Source organism: Eulemur rufifrons, chromosome 6 (assembly GCF_041146395.1).
Source record: "Eulemur rufifrons isolate Redbay chromosome 6, OSU_ERuf_1, whole genome shotgun sequence".
Taxonomy (NCBI): Eukaryota; Metazoa; Chordata; class Mammalia; order Primates; family Lemuridae; genus Eulemur; species Eulemur rufifrons.
Window position 1 is genome coordinate 8,823,218 of NC_090988.1, and position 16,409 is coordinate 8,839,626.

Below are 16,409 nucleotides of genomic sequence, written 5' to 3' on the forward strand. Positions count from 1 at the left end.
TTGCAGAGGCCTTTGCTAGAAACACAACACAGCTGGCGCTGGCGCAGGAGATGGGGGGCCTTGCAATCAGCAGATTGTGCACACCACCCCCGCCCCGTACCCACCCCTGTGCAGACACTCTCAGATCCTCAGACTTCCCCCCTCGTCCCCACACCCCACCTGCCCTGCTGTGGCTCTAAGTAGGGTCATTCCCCTTCCTGTGAGCAGATATTTCACGCATTTCATTGTATTGCCCCAACTGGGAACTTCTGAAAATGAAAGGAGACTCTAGGCACAGGTGCAGAAGGACAGCAGGAACAAACCTGGGCTGTCCCTGGCCACCACTGTGCCCCCAGGCCCTACTCCTGCGGCTGGGTCTTAATGTAAAGAGAAAAGGCAAAGACTCCCCTCCCCTCCAAAGGTTGCACTAGAGAAAACACACATGCCTGAGGTCTCAACTTGAAATTCAAAATGGGTTTTCACGTAAAAACAATGACATAAGTGGTGATTAGATGGGACAGTCCATTATGCACTATGAAGTCCGTTTTTCTCTTTAGAATGTGGTCTGAGTATCTAAGGATTTTCAACATGCTGCCTGCTGATGTGATGCAACCGTGTTGTTTGTGGTTGGTTTGTTTGCTGTTTGTTTTATAGATCCGTAAGTTTGTCCCAGTGGCCTCCAGTAACCCACTGCAGACCGTTGCTGGAGTCATGGCCCTTCCAGTCAATGAGCCGAATGTAAAATCCCCGGACAAAAAATAGTTTAGGTGAAAGGCTCGCTTGTATCTTCGGAGACATTGGGCACAATGAACTTCTGAGATAGAGATCTGAGCTGCCAAAGCCTCCAGATCAGAGCCCTAGTCAGGAAACGGCATTCTGCAGACACCTTCTGACTTGGGAAGCCGAGCACCAAGGTGTCTCCCCAAGACGAGAGGGCTGAAAGTGCATTTTGAGGGCCAGAAGCAAAGCTGCAACGTGCCTCAGAAGATACTATCACACTTTTAAGTGGAGCGAGGAGCTTATTCTTGAACCCTATTTTATGTGAGACTAGACAATTTTTAGAGAAAACATCCTTTAGAGGAAGTTATAAATCTAACATAGCTTCATTGCTAATTAGAATCCCTGGATGAAAAAATCCTAAAAAGAGAACTTATCAAGCAAAAGAGCTTCCCATGCTGGCCTAGAACACCGTCAGTCTAAACTCCACAATACGCAACTCTGCGGAACTGCCAGCCTGCCCGAAACCTCGAGCGGCCAAAGCCAGAAGGTACCACGAGGAGTATTCTTACCTGCCCCGGGGGGCCTTGCCCTATTCCTGCAGGTGGCTTTGCTTCCCTACAGGCCCAGCGCAAGGTCCCCCCTAGGCTTTTGCCTGTCCACCCTGAACACAGAGCTTGCCTTGTCCTCCAGTATTTGGGTATGTTTTTCTCCAGCGTACAACTGTCACCCACGTTCAGGACCCAGAGCAAGTTCTGCTCCCCAGCTCCAAAGCGACCCTAGCCACACATTACCCCCCTTCTGTGATCCCCTGTGGGTTACATTCACCCTTCCCTGGCTCTGCTCTTCAACATAAGTCCACTAAGCAACTCCAGCAACATAAAAATCTCCTTGAATTCAGAAATAATTTTGCTAGGGTCAAATAGTGGCAGTGTCATAAAAATCTAACTAACTTATTTCTTCCCCTTCTCCCCTCCACCCCCATGTTGCCAGTGCTAGGCATGTTATAGGGGCTCTATGCATAACAATTAGTAGATTAATTAATTCATGGTTTGAAAAACATCTTCCATCCAGTGTACCCACATGTATAACTGCTTAGTATGGACAGAATATTGTCTTGTGAAAACTTATGCTAAATGACAATACCTGTGTATTCTAATTGGTAATAATTATTCAGCAGCTGAGCCCTAGGTGAGAAGTGGGCTCCCTGAACACCAGATGAAAGGCTCAAGCTTCTGGTTGAGAGCAAAGAAGAATGAGAAAAAGAAAGGAGAATAAGTAAGTGGGGTGAACGGTGTAGAAAGTGAAGGCTTTGCTAGACAAGTGACCCAGAGATTCAGACCCGAGACGTTACTCTCATTCTTTCACTGAATCCCAAGCATTTGTGCAGCGTGCTCCATGGACCATGCCTTCTCTAGGTGCTGCATGTCCACTGACGAATAAGACAATGCCTGCGCCCCCAGGAGCTCCCAGCACGGTCTGGGAAACACGGAGCCAGCAAAGCCTGATCCACTGAAGAAAGGCTGTAGGACAAATGCAAATCAAAAACTACGGGGAAAAGGGAGTAAGTAATTCATTCTTCCTGGGGAATCCAGGAAAACTTCACAGAACTTGAACCTTTGAGCTGGGTCTTAAAGAATGTTTAGACGTTTGCCAGGTAGGAAATCAGGGCAGGACATTCCAAGTCAAGAGAACGGCACGTGCAATGGCAGGAGAGAGTGAGATGGAACCAGGAGCAAGGTGAGAAACTAGACTTGCAAAGCCAGAGGCCCAGAGAAGCTGAAGAAAATCTCAGTCTGGATCAGGGAACAAGCGAGAAAACAGGCTCAAGGAGTCAAGGAGGAAAAGGGAAGGCACGAGATGGTTGTGGGGGGAAAGAACCCTGGATGACAGCTCAGAAAGACTTCCCGAAGCAGGGCTGCAGTCTCCCGGGAACCTGACTGCCACGCTGTGCTCCATCACATCCAGGGTGTGCCTCATACCTGCATTCCCCCAGCAGCATGAAGTAGCCCCAGGTCACCACCGTCCTTGGACATAGGGGATTTACGTAACAAACACGTCCTAAGTCCCTAGTCTGTACCCAGCATGCCTGACACCTGAGAAGCAAAGTCAAAGAAGACATCACATTAATAAATTAATAAGCATTATTACCGGCTTGGGTTCTAGTCCAAGAGACTGAGAAGCAAAACCACTTTTTCTAGTGTGGAGGCTTTGGTGGATCAAGAAAACAACAATGATCTAAAAGCAAAAGTGTAGAAAGGAGCCTCAAGAATCTGCAGAGACTTTGTGCAGTTTTAATTATCACTTTATTTGTTGCTATTAAAGAGGAGACTCGTATCTGCTGAGGCTGCATTTTTTCCTTTCAGCTCCATAATGAGATCCATGGTTGTCAAAACACTGGAAAGTAGCTTTTAGAAAGATATATGTGTATAGTTCACAATTGTTGTATATATAGGCATGTGTGTAACTGTATATCCCAGGAAAATGGAAAATTATTCAATGTCAAAAGAAATAAAGTTTGAGACTAAGTGAATCTGATGGCCTTTCCAAGTACGTTTTCTGTCCTTTGTGTATTGTCTCCTCTGCTGATGCGTGCTCTCCTTGCCTAATAAATACATTGTCTGAGCCTCTCTTTTCTAAAATAAAAGAGGGAAAAGGAGGAGGAGTTGGGGTCATCGTCACCTATGGGCCTTGTTTCCTTGCTTGAGATATGGTCTTCTGTCTTTGAAATACTAACTGACACTTCGAGTTTCCATTCCTCACATGGTGTCTGTGACAAACACTGGGTGGCCGCCAGCTTCCATCCGTCCCTTCCTAACAGAATTCCTAACTGGGTCAGGACTCAGGTAGCAGGCATGTGCTTCAAGGCAGACTGGGTCTCTCCCAGGCCCAGGGGTGAATCTGGTTTCTTTAAGCCAGCAGCTCCTAAGCTTTCTGGTCTCAGGACCCCTTTACACTCTTCGGAATAATCGAGGACCTCAAGGAGCTTTTGCTCATGTGGGTTACATCGAATGAGATTTACCGCATTAGAATTTAAAATTGAAAACTTTTTAAAATATTTGTAAATTCATCTAAAAGAACAATAATAAACTCAGTACATGTTAACATGAATAACATATCTTTAATGAAAAACAACTGCCTGTTCCAAAACAATTTGGTTCGATGAGTGGCATTGGTTTGCACTTTCGTAAATCTCTTTAATGCATGGCTAAATAGAAGACAGCTGGATCCCCATCACGGCCTCTCCATTCAATCTGTTGCAATACTTGTTTTGGTTGAAGTATATGAAGAAAATCTCGCCTTTAATTACACAGGTATGTAATTAAAAAGAGAGAGAGAGGAGTATTTTCTTTTCAGATAATTGCGGATATTCTTCTTTGATATTCCTAAGCTTGACAAGTGGTAATTCAGTTTAGTTGCAATGTGGAATCTTAAACCAAGTCAATGAACTTTTCCTATTATGTTGCACTAAAATATATTGATTTATCTTGTTCTTTCCATGGATCATTTGCTCATGCATGATTTTCTAACAGCATGCCCTGATCATTTGGAAAATATTGGTTCACTGAATTATGCAGATCTTCCAAATGTTGACTTGTTTGCTTTGAAACAATATCAAAAACCTGTATTTGTTAACATCACTATTAATTTCATCACAAAAGTCTTTAAGTCCTAGGAAACTGTCGAGCTGACATACATACATGTTTTTGCAAAATTCTAATTTTCATTTGAAAGCTCAAATTTTATTACTGGCAACAAACACTGTCAGTTGTTTTCCTTGAAGTGACTCATTTCATTCATTTTTGGGAAAATGTCTGCCAAACACCCAAGTCTGAATAATCATAGTTTGTCTGTTGTTCTTTCAAGTAAACATGGTGTTCTGTGAAAACAGTAAACACTTTAGCTTACAACTCAAATAATCACACACGTAATTTGCTTTGAGACGACCAGACAACCACCGTTCTTCAGAATGCAACAGAAGTGCCTTATGTGTACCTCTTACTTTGTCACATAGGATATTAAAAAGACACATATTGAAGGGGCAAGATTTAATGAAATTAGTAATTTTTACTGCTCCATTAAGGATATCTTTAAGTGAAACTGGCATGTGGCAGTGAATGAAATAATAGCTACCAGTGCAACTGGGTGCTACTGCCTTGATTCATTCTAAGGTGTCAGCAGTTTTACCTGGCATTGCTTTTGCAAGTTATTGATTTAGTCCTGGGTGTGTGAGGCAACTCTGGGCTTTGATTGATGTGTTGAAAGACTTTTTGGAAAGCCTCACTCATTCTTAAAAAGAAAAGATATTTCCTTTTCCGACTCTAGACATTGACATCATCTGTGACTTCTGGAACAGCAGCAGCCATCTGGCAACCATGAGGGAAAGACAATCAGAAAGAAGTGGATCCTGGGGCATAACTTTGAACCAGCAAATTAGTCAACATGGACACACCCTCTCTCTGAACTTGTTCTGTGAGACAATCAATGTCTTCCTGGTGAAGCCATTTTAGTTGGATTTCCTTTTACTTGAGATGATACAGTCCTTGACCTTGCAGAGTCTGCAGTCTACCCGGGTTGAATATTAGCAAATACTTCTCCTTTATTTAGATCCAGACTTCCCAGCTGACTTATATACTCCTTGAGGGAAGAGATTCTTAAGCAGAATTTCTTTACATGTGGTAAACAAAGACAGTAGAAAATCAGGATAAAAGTGATCAGCTTAACTTTGGCAAAAGTCCCTGAAATTTGGTGCCCTGGTTTTGCTCTGTGGCCAGAGCCTGGATGAATTTTCTCACTCAGTAAAGCAGAGATTCTTCCCCTTATTAGTTCCCACCATTTATGTTGTCTTTCAAAAACCTTCTTCTGATAATTAGTTTCATAAAGTATTACTGAATTCTGATCTATCCTCCATATCCCCAACCTCCCTGCTAAAGTATCAGATGAATATACTTATTTAAAAAGCTACAATAATTATACAGTAAGTTCAGTAATGAAACATATATATATAATGATGTTAGTGAATATTTATAGGGTAGATTGAATTAGCCACAAACATATCTTGGAAGACTTAGATCTGCAAATTCATTTACCTCACTCACAATCACGGGCATTGGGTTTTCTTTCTTGGATAAATATATGAGATTAAGGTGCCTTTGTTTCTATATTCATCCCCTGGAAATTTTCCCAAATGTCCCTCACTACATGCATTGAGTCTTGACTGGAGCCAAGAACTTCCCATCATCTCCATTCCCAATCAATTGCCCTAAATCTGAAATCTGCCACTCACTGGTTACATGACTTGGGCAATTAACTTGGCCACTTTGTGCCTAATTTTCCCCATTTGTAAAATAAGAAAAATAATAGGGCCTATTTCATATAGTAGTCATAAAATTAAATGAATTAATATATAATGCACTTCAGAAAATGCTGGACACATCTTAAGAACTCAACAAGAATTAGCTACTATTACTTTTTTTTTTTTTTAATCAGCAGCAGCATCATGGTTTCTTTGACTAAATGTGCTGATGCCGCACCCATTTCCATAGGACTATAGTCTCCTCTTCCCCACCTCCTGGCAAGTACCACAGAACTTCAGCAGTTGCTTCTATTTCCTGTTCTACCCTTGAGATACATAAAAAAGTTACAGAAAAATACCAAGAGTTTATATAATTTTCAAGGAAGACGAGGATTTGTGGCTTCTCTTCTGGTAATTTCCATCATGTCTACTTTCTTGCTCTCTTTCCTGTCTTTCCTTGACCATATCTTCCTCCTTGGGATTCCCCTATATCTTCTTCATCCCTTCATCTTCAAACATTCCTCTACACCTATTTCCACTTTGAGTTTCATTCCATTTTTGTGCTAAGAGCATTTAAGGGAAGAACAAATTTATCCTTGTCATTCTTATTGACTCTGTGGTCAGAGTTGGACTCTCCAGCAATTGATTTTTGTTTGTATACAGTTTTGATATACTGCAGTTCAGTAATTTCCAGAAGGACAAAGAGCCTATGGCAGATGGTGGATTTCCCGTCTGATCAAACACCAGCTCAACTCTTATGTTTAAGAAATTAACAATTCCCACAGGAGCACTATGGAAAACAAGAACATACCATCACCTCCCCTGGCAAGGAGGCTGGCTGATCCTCACCCATCGGGGCCTTGAAGAGAGCCCAAGGGATCAGGGTCTAGGAAGAAGGATCAAAGTTTCTCGACTAATAAACACTGTAACGTCCAAACCCTCTCCCAATGACAACTCCCTTTTCATACAAGGGCCAGTGGTCAATGAGAGTCTTGTTCCCCCACTTACTAATACGTCGGAGGATCTCTCCAAGTTTTACCTTTCTGGAACCTCTTAGTTGGTCTCACTTCTCTGTCTCCAGAATCTTGCTTCCGTTATACATTCTTTTTTTTTTTTTAGGTTATATATGCGTGTGCTTGTGTGTGTGTGTGTGTGTGTGTGTGTGTGCCTGTTTTCTTGCCAAACTCACTTTCCAGATCCACGTTCATTTAGATACAAAAATAATTTTTCTTAACTTTTTGACTTTTGTTCCTCCCTGCCCACTCCCACAACTGGGCTCAGCTGGGATTTAGGACGAAGACACCAACGAACTTGGGTAGGGTGATCACACCATTTTCCATCCAAATCAGAATACATTTGAAAGAGAAGGGAGGTGCTATTGATAACTAACCCAGGAATTTGGATGTAAATTGGGATTGTTGCGGGCAAACCAGAAAATAGGGTCACCCTCTTATATGGCAATGGATACTTTTATTCCAGGGTGTACTGATAATATAGGCAAGTTCTCTGCAATGGAACTTTCTTAGTCCCATGCTGATTTTGGACTAGTATTTTAGGCAATTCAAGCCATAGGACGAGGTCAGTGTATGATTAAATTTGCCCCCTCCAGTCTATTTATCCGAGCTCTCTGCTGCCCCTATGTGGTGTATCGTGGTTTCAAGAGCCCTGGTCTGGACAAAAACATCCTCCCCATTCTCCCCTTCCCCATTCTGTAGAAGGATTAACAAGGTGAAATTAATGACATCTGTGGAAGAAAAGGAGGTGAGAGCAGTGATTTTGAGATTCCAAGATTTCTCCCCATTTTTGATAGACCTAAAAACAATTTTACTCTTTTACCCATCCCTTTTTCTTACAAGAGTCATTATTGCCCTGCTACAGGTTCCATCCCCAGCATAGGAATGGGATTGAGGACTGGACGTCTGTGCCAGACACAGATCTGTGTGGAGCCGCAATAGACCCTGCGGGGTTGACAAGAGTTAATGCTGGAAGAAGTCTTTAAGAATCTGGCAGGCTTAGGGGAGGGGGATGTATAGACCAAGGACTGGGTGGGACAAATGGGACTGGCTAGGAGCAAGAAGATGGCAAAGCAGGAATGGAGCAGGAGAAGAGTCCTGTTGGAACACCCTCAGTCAGCATGCCTGTGCAATTAAAACATCTAGGAAACAAAGGGATAGTCTTGTTTTATATGATTCATTATCTGGCATTAGGTGCTTAATGCAGCCAAGGTTCAAAGAACAAGAGAAAAGAAAGCCAGTCAGTCTCACTCCGGCTTCCTTCCTCCTTCAGCAGCCCCCAGTCTCCCCTCCACCTGATCTGGCCATGTTAAGTGCTTGAACCCAGATGTCAATGTTTACTCTCAGAATCTTGCTGTTTAGGCCTCATTGAATATGACTTGCTTGCGAACGACTGATAATACACCTGTCAGATTCTGCATATGGCCAAGATCCTTCTGCTGGTTCCTCACATTCAAAGAGCCTTGTTTTTCTTCAAGTACTATCTGAGCTGTCTCTGTGGATTAGTGTTTATATGCAGCAAGTGCTGCAGTTAGTTAATAATGTCAAGATCGTTGAGCCTCCCTAATGAAAGAGATACACAACATCAACTGTCATTTTAAACAAACATGCAATCAGGATAGCAGTGCTGGAAATATGATCTGCCTAATTTCATGGAGACGATGTAAGAACCAGGCTGCTTTCACAGTGTTTCCACCGGCGAGCTCCATTTCACAGGATTTCAGGGGAGAAACGGTGGATTTTCACAAGAACTGCAAAATTGTCGGTCTGCGAAAAAGAAATTGCCTTAGCAGCTGGAATCCAGGAGGACAAATAGGTGCACTGATTATATCACCATTGTTCACCAGAGCCGCAGCACTCAGCAAGTTGTAATTATGTTGTGAAGAGCTCAGTTCTGATAGTCAAGTCTTTCCCTATGTGCATATAAACAGCATTATTCTACTTGTTATCAAAAGCTTGCAGCCAACCCTACAGCGCATATATATATATATATATATATACACACATACACACACTCACACACACACAATATGCAAACCTATAGAACCAAGCTCTGGCCTGTTTTGTCCAAACAGAGTAAAGCTGTGAACAGTCTTCTGCCCAGTCAGGTTTCAGCATAGATGTGACTAGCCACGCTCAGACAACTCATTGGCCAAGGGTCATGCAAAAGGAATTTAAAAAAAAAAATGTAGGGTAGAAAATAAAAATATGGACGTGTCAGTTAGTACATAGATTATGCAAAATAATAGGGAAGATAAAACAGTTAAAGACATAATATCTATTAGCCACATCTGACCAGCTTTCTGACATAACTTCTAGCAAATGCACATTCCACTGGTCTCATTTGTCATTGATATGCCTCCACACACAAATCTCTGGTAGTTCCTAAGGTGTTTAATTGGTCATTGTCCCTTGATTTCAACTTTCTCTTGATTCCTAGAATCTCACTCTCTCAGGCGTCTGCTAGGCGGCAACTCTAGAGGGTGTATTTCTGACCTCTCTTCCCTTGCTGGTGCCCGCAGCCTCTTTATAGGCAAACACTGCCAGCCTTGACTTGGGGCAGCTACTCATCTGACCTAGGAAATCTATCTGGGGATTTCATTAAACCTTATGAAATGATAAAACTTCATGGCTAAATCCCCAGAGGAGTACTGAAGCTCAACTAGGAGGGAGAAAGCAGGGACTGAAATGTATTTCTTTCCAAAGATGACATTCCCTCAATCTACAGGTTGTGGTGACTTGTGCACCTCGCTCCAGGAAATCACATTTGGTTTACTTATCTCATGTTTCTTCCATCCTTCTTCTTATTCAAAGACCTAGCTCATATTTAAAGGAAGCAGGATAACAAAATGGAGAAAGTTATAGACTGGACACTTGTAGCCCTAATTTTAATTCATATTATTAGTAATAGTTGTCTCTAACACATGGTGAATTCGAGCCTCATACTTTTCAAAACCTACCGTCAAAGAGGATGCCTTTGAGGTGAACTATAAAGACAAGACAAGACAGGCTCTGCTGTAGGATTCCTCACTGGAGCTCAACAACCCAGAATAGATGGTTGCCACGAAGAGAGTGGAGAGAACAGGGGAGAAAGAGGCTTTGAATGTTCTTTTAAAGATACTAAGTCTTAAATATTTAGAAAGTTTTCAAGTAAATATTGTGGCAACATTAACAGTTGAGTATCAATGAAAATGAAATATTGAGAAGGGATAAATGAACTGGTACTGGTTACCATGTGCCACCATAACCACCCACCCACATCTGCAAAAAAAGACTGAGTTTAAAAATGGAAAAAGAAAAAGAAGATGAATCTAAGATGGAAGATTCAGGTGCAGTAACAGAGTCATTAGCACAACTGGAGAAGAATAATATTTATATCTGAGGACCAAGGGTGAATGTGGTAGCAAAAGCATCCTGAAGTCATAGCTAATAATACACAAATGACTCAGTAGAGAAAGGAGCTGCTTGGTTTGCAGGAAAGAGCAGTGGATGCACAATTAGAAAACATGAGTCCTAGCTCTGCATGTTATCCTGAAAACTGCACCATCTAGCTCCTCCTCCTGGGGAAAGGAGAAGGTTGGGTTCAATTTTTCTCATGTCCCTCACAGCTCTAAAATCTCACCCCTGGACTTTGCCACACATATGACTGTAAGCATGTTGTATGAGCAGAAATCAAGTAGATGCCCAAGTAACACTGAAATGATGAGGAGAGCTAAAGACATTAGGCCATGTCGACAGTGAACTGACAAATTAGCAAGGACTAAAGAAAAATGAAGGCAGCCCGCACTTAACAACTGCTTGGCTCTTTCAAGGCCGAGTTAACACTTGCCTTGGCAGCTGGGTGAGTGAGTATACCTGGGCCTCAGGTGATCTGACACTATGGTAAAGATCTAATACCCTCCACTACATACTTTAAATCTCAAATTCCTTCTCACAATAGTTCCAATTTTTGCAAAAGGAGCCTTCACAGGACTTATGGACATAGCTTCTTATGAGAGAAATGCCCAATCTTTTCCAGACACCTTGACAGAAGACAGAAACAAAGGATGCTGTTGAAGAAGGCCAGAGGTCAGAGCAGGGATGGGGCTGGGACACCTGGTCCACCAAATCCAGTTGCCTCTCAGAAAGAGCCAATGTCATTGCAGACTCTGCTTCCTCAGTCTATCCCCATAAAAGTCTCTTCTCTGGGTCTAACCAGTGAATTCCAACCAATCTTTTGAATAATGAGCACATCCTGAACCATGGCCCTGTGATAACCCTGGGCTAGCAGCAGTGGGCAGGCTTGGGTAGAGGGTCGGGGCACAAAAGTAAGACAAGAACAAGACATCTGCCCTCACCTAGCTATGTGATCCCATCAGAAAAACATGCAAATACAAGGGGACCACATTTCCTGTGTGACTTTGACCAAGGCATTGACTATGTTTGCTATTAAATTCTCTAATCCATAAAACCAGAAGAGACCTCTGTACCCTAAAGCTTAGGTACTTCAGTACAGCTAAGAGCAGAAGGGATGGCATGGGAAACGTAATGCAGATTCTGGGTGTCAGCTTAAAAGCTCTTTTGAATAAGTGGGCAGGTAAGAAGTGCAAAGAAAAAAAGATTTACTGTAACAATTATAGTGGATGTCTAGTAGTAACCACCACAAGGTCCGGTATTCTTCACAATTGGTATCCACTGAGCTGTCAGTACAGGCTCACGGTGCACAGCCTGTGTGGTCACCTACGGCCCCATGCTGAGAAGAGCCTGTGCTGGGTTTAATGCTCTGTTGTCACTGTCTTGAAATTCCTAATTTTTTAACTAGGTTCCTTGGAAATTATGTAGACAATTCTAACCAGACTCAAGGGCAAGGATTATAAAACACAGTCTTTACAGGGGATCTGACATCCTAACCCAAGGCTGACATAGCCATTTATACTTTATACTGATGATTTTTCTTAAATGTTGGGTCCCTTTGTTATTTTGCTTCTTCAGTTAAATGCTTTGAATGTCCTTGCATCTAAAATCTTTATAACCTTCTTCATATATATCTAATTTTCCTACCCATTATATAAAATTACGTAATTTAGGGTTTTGAGACATGGATGCCAGACATTGTACTGACCCACAAGAATCTGAAAATACCATGATTGGGCACATTAGAGGGACTGTGACACGTGTAATTGGCAGTGTTGTCAACAGCCACGAAAAGAAATCAAAGAGGAGATAAGCTCTCTGGAAGAAATATCAAAAGCCTCCTTTAAGGCCTCTTCTGCCAAGGACATTATGGGTTGTGAGTTGTTCAAGGAGTAGAAAATTGAAGAAGTAATTACAACATTGAACAGAAAACCATCTTTAGAAATACTTTTAAGGGAGGTAGAATAGAGAAGTGGTTAAGAATGGGGATTTTCGTGTCAGACATATCCAAGTTCAACTCCCAGCTCTTTAATTTTATGAAGGTTATGACCTTGGGCAAATTCCTTAACTTGTATTAGTTTTCTATGGCTTCCTAACAACTCACCACAAACCTAGCAGCTTACAACAACACGTATTTATCATCTTACAGTTTTGTGGGTTAAGAATCCCAGCATGGCTTAGATGAGTCCTCTGCTGGGGGGCTTAGGAAGCTGTGGTCAAGCTGTTAGCCAGGCTATGTCCTCATCTGGAGGTTTGACTGGGGAAGAATCCAACTCCATGCTCATTTAGGTCATTGGCAGAGCCTACCTCCTTGCAGACGTAGGGCTGAGGGCTCCACTCCCCAACAGCCGTCAGCCGGAATTTACTCCAGGTCCACCAGAAGTGCCCTGCCGTGGGGCGCTCTCCATAGGCAGCGCACGGCTATTTACTTCTTCAAGGCCAACAGGAGGGTCTCTCTCACCCTAGTCTGCTCAGACAAGTCTTATACAACCTAAGAAAACCACAGCGGTGATATCCCATCATCTTTGCCACGTTCTGTTGGCTAAAAGCAAGTCACAGGTCCCATCCACTTTAAAGGCAGAAGGGTTACACAGGGAGTAACACCAGGAGGTGGCCGTTGTGGGGCCTTCTCGAGATTCTGCCTACCACATTCCACCCTCTAGTCACGAGGGACAGAACATAATGTACAAAATTGCTTTGGAAAGAGGTTGAGTGAAGGAGTGTTTAAGAACATAGGCTCTTGAGTCAAACATCCAGAGTTAAAATCCCAGCTCTTCAATAAAACTAGGACTATGACCTGGGGCAGGTTTCTTATCCTGTCTAAGTTTTCGAATTTTCCCCGGGAAAATGGGAATCAAAGTAGAATTTACCTCATGGCGGGGTGGGAGGACCAAATAAGATAAGGCTTGCACACCATGTAGAAGAGTGCCTGGCACTCAGTGAATGCTCAGGAAATGTTAACTTATCTACGTGTCCCTCTTTGCAGCAGACTCGGGACACAGTACAGTCTGGGCTACGTTCTTTAAGCCACCATCACGTGGCAAATTACAGAGCCAAGGCTAAGAGCCAAGAGCCAAGATCCAAGCCAAGGCTATCACTGGCCCAAGCCTACTGCCCTTGCTGCATCTATTCTGCCCGTCCAGCCATCCTTCCCCTGCAGACTCAGCCTGCCTGGGTGTGGGCAGGGGCACGTTTCCTCCAATGGTGATGGCCGCGGTGGCTGTGGGAGCAGCACAGTGTGGAAGGGCGGCTTTCCTCCTGGGACAAGCAGACACTTAGACATAGGGGCTGGTTGAACAGATGAGGCCCAGGGCTGGGGTGCTCTGAAGAGAGCAGGAGCAGGTGGGCGGAGAGAAAGGAAGTCAGTAGGTGCTGATGGGGCGTGATGGGACACACTGGGGTGACCTTGCTCTCTGCAGCAAGTGCAGTGCAGCAGAGGAGGTGATGACTTGCAGTTTTGCCATCAGAGCCACATGAGTCACCCCACACGGCTGGTGTAGTCTCACTCCGTGTCTCCCGTATTGGTGTAAATGCATGCACTGCATACACACGGATGCGTGCAGGCACACCTACCTATGTGTGTATTACGCCTGGAGAGCTGTGGGGTCACGAGTCAACACTTGCTCTGAGGATCTGAGGCCCCTCTCTCAGGATTTAGGCATAAATACTGACATGAGTATGACAAGTCAGCATTTCTGCAAAACATGACTTGTCACTTCAAGGATCTTAGCACATTTTAAGGAAATGACTTAAAAGATCACCTTCTTTGGAGTAGAAATTAATCTCTTAGATCAGTGGAGACCATGGAGAAAAGGGATGCAAGCTTGACTCAAGTAGGGAGAAAGGGGGGGGGGTTGCTTTTACATTTGCAAAACAATTCACCGTTAACCAAAATGCTTCTCCACCCTCTTCAGTTCTCACCAAAACATACAAAGAAAACAAAGCAGATAGTATCTGCATTTGGGTGGGAAAACAGAGTCTCCAAGAGCTGAGGAAAGTAGCAGAAAAAAATACTGGGACACAGGTCTTCAGAATCCTAATTCAGTGTTCTTCCTCCACAAACTCCAAGGGGGCGTCGGCGTGGCCTTCGTCTCACAGCTGCCTGTGACAGTGTTGTCTAAATGCTCACTGAGCAAGCCCTGTCCAGCCGCTGCCAAAACAAGGATGCGTGACATTCAACTTTCCGAACCTAAGTTTCCTTATCTAACAAATAAGTATAACCATAATGTTCACCTAATTGGGTTTTTTGAGGATTAAATAAGTAAATAATCATACAAGGTATAGGGAAGTGTCGGTACAGAGCGTTCGATTGCACGTTAGCTCATTGTTCTGGCCTGCGCTCCCGCCTTCCCACTTATGGTAATAACCCCACCTTGCGGAATGACTTAATGAATGAATAATGGGGACTCAGTGGAGACAGGGGAGGACATAGAAACGCAGGCCAAACACCCAGGAAAGGAAAAGATTCACTTCTTGGTTTTGATGATGATGACTGATTTTCTATCACCTTAATTGTCGTTCAAACCTCAGATTTAACTGGCACGTACAGCATAAAACCCAAGTTTGCTAAACTCCCAGGGAATTTCTCTCTCCCTCCATTTCAGTATCACCTTCTGCTCTCTGACTATAAAACACCACTTGTCACAGTCTGGAAGGGCTTGCGTGACACCTAGGACAGGAGCCTCACCATGTCCTAGCTCTCAGAGGCAGGCTGGTGAGCTGGCACGGTGGAGGGGAGCCCAGACCTGCAGCATTTGCCGCTCTCTGTGGTGTAAATATTCCCACTACCACTGATTTCAGGCCTCCGTAGGTTTGACAACAGGCTGGCAAATTCCTGAATATTGGGCAACGGGCTCTTGCCAGGACTCTGCCCCTCTCCGTCACACTTCCTCATTTCCGTAAGAGGATTTAGTCTCAACTGCTGCGTCCATTAAACCTCGCTGGGTATGGCTGGTAAATCCAGCTCCCCAACCGGTCACCACTGTGTGGCACTCTCTCTGTACCTTGGGACCTCTTGGCACGGGGCAAGGAACCAGAAATCTCAGCATTATAGGAAAAGGAAACAAATTAGCAAGAGAACCTGGGGGTGGAGGCTTGTGAATTTTATTCCAAACCACGGCATTAACAAACGGTTTGAACTGAAGAAAAACTGAGTTCACCTGTTCTAGGTGCCTTATTTTTCTCCATTCATCAGACAGTGGCAACAGCGACCTCAGTCACAGGGGAGGCAGGAAGCTTCATTAGCTCGTGGTTTTTAAAGGCTCAGATACAAAAGCCAGTGTAATAGGAGTGCAGAGTCTCATTATTAGCTAATAACTCTCATCTGGCTGATTCAAATTGCACATCTCTTCGTGTCTACCCTTTTTCCAATTACGTTGCTTCATTTTTGTCTTCTGGATATTTTTGCTTCATTTTTGTCTTCTGGATATTTTTTTAAAGTCACTTTGAAGTGCCATAATTACTATTTCAATAAAAACCTCACAAAGATGATGAGTTTAAATGAAGAAAGCAGGGAACAAACGCCTCCCTCCTCCTCCAACAACAACAACAACAAAAAAAATTAAAATTTCATCCCCTATTTTACAAGCAGTGAAATCAGTGCCTTATTTGGAGGGTGTTCATTCAAGAATAGAATCTTTTTTATGTGGAAATGATCATTGTACACTTGCCAGATAGTTAATTACATTAGGTTGTTCTGCCCACGGTTGCAAATCAGCTTCATGCAGCAGGGACTTGTGGCCAAGATAATAGCAAAAGATAATGCAGTAAAACAACTGTGAGAAGAAAATGGTGCAAAGCATAAATGTTGAAAATTGCTGTTTGTTTTTATATATATGTATTTTTAGGAGGGCGGCAACATGCTCTTTGCTGTTATCACAAGCATTAAAGTTTAATAGACCATCCGTGAGTTATTTACTGCTCAGAAACACCTGCTCAGTGAGATAAAGTAGCAGCTATCTTTCTAGTTTTAAAATTGACATTCAGCCAGTTATATTCCTGGTCTCTCTCAT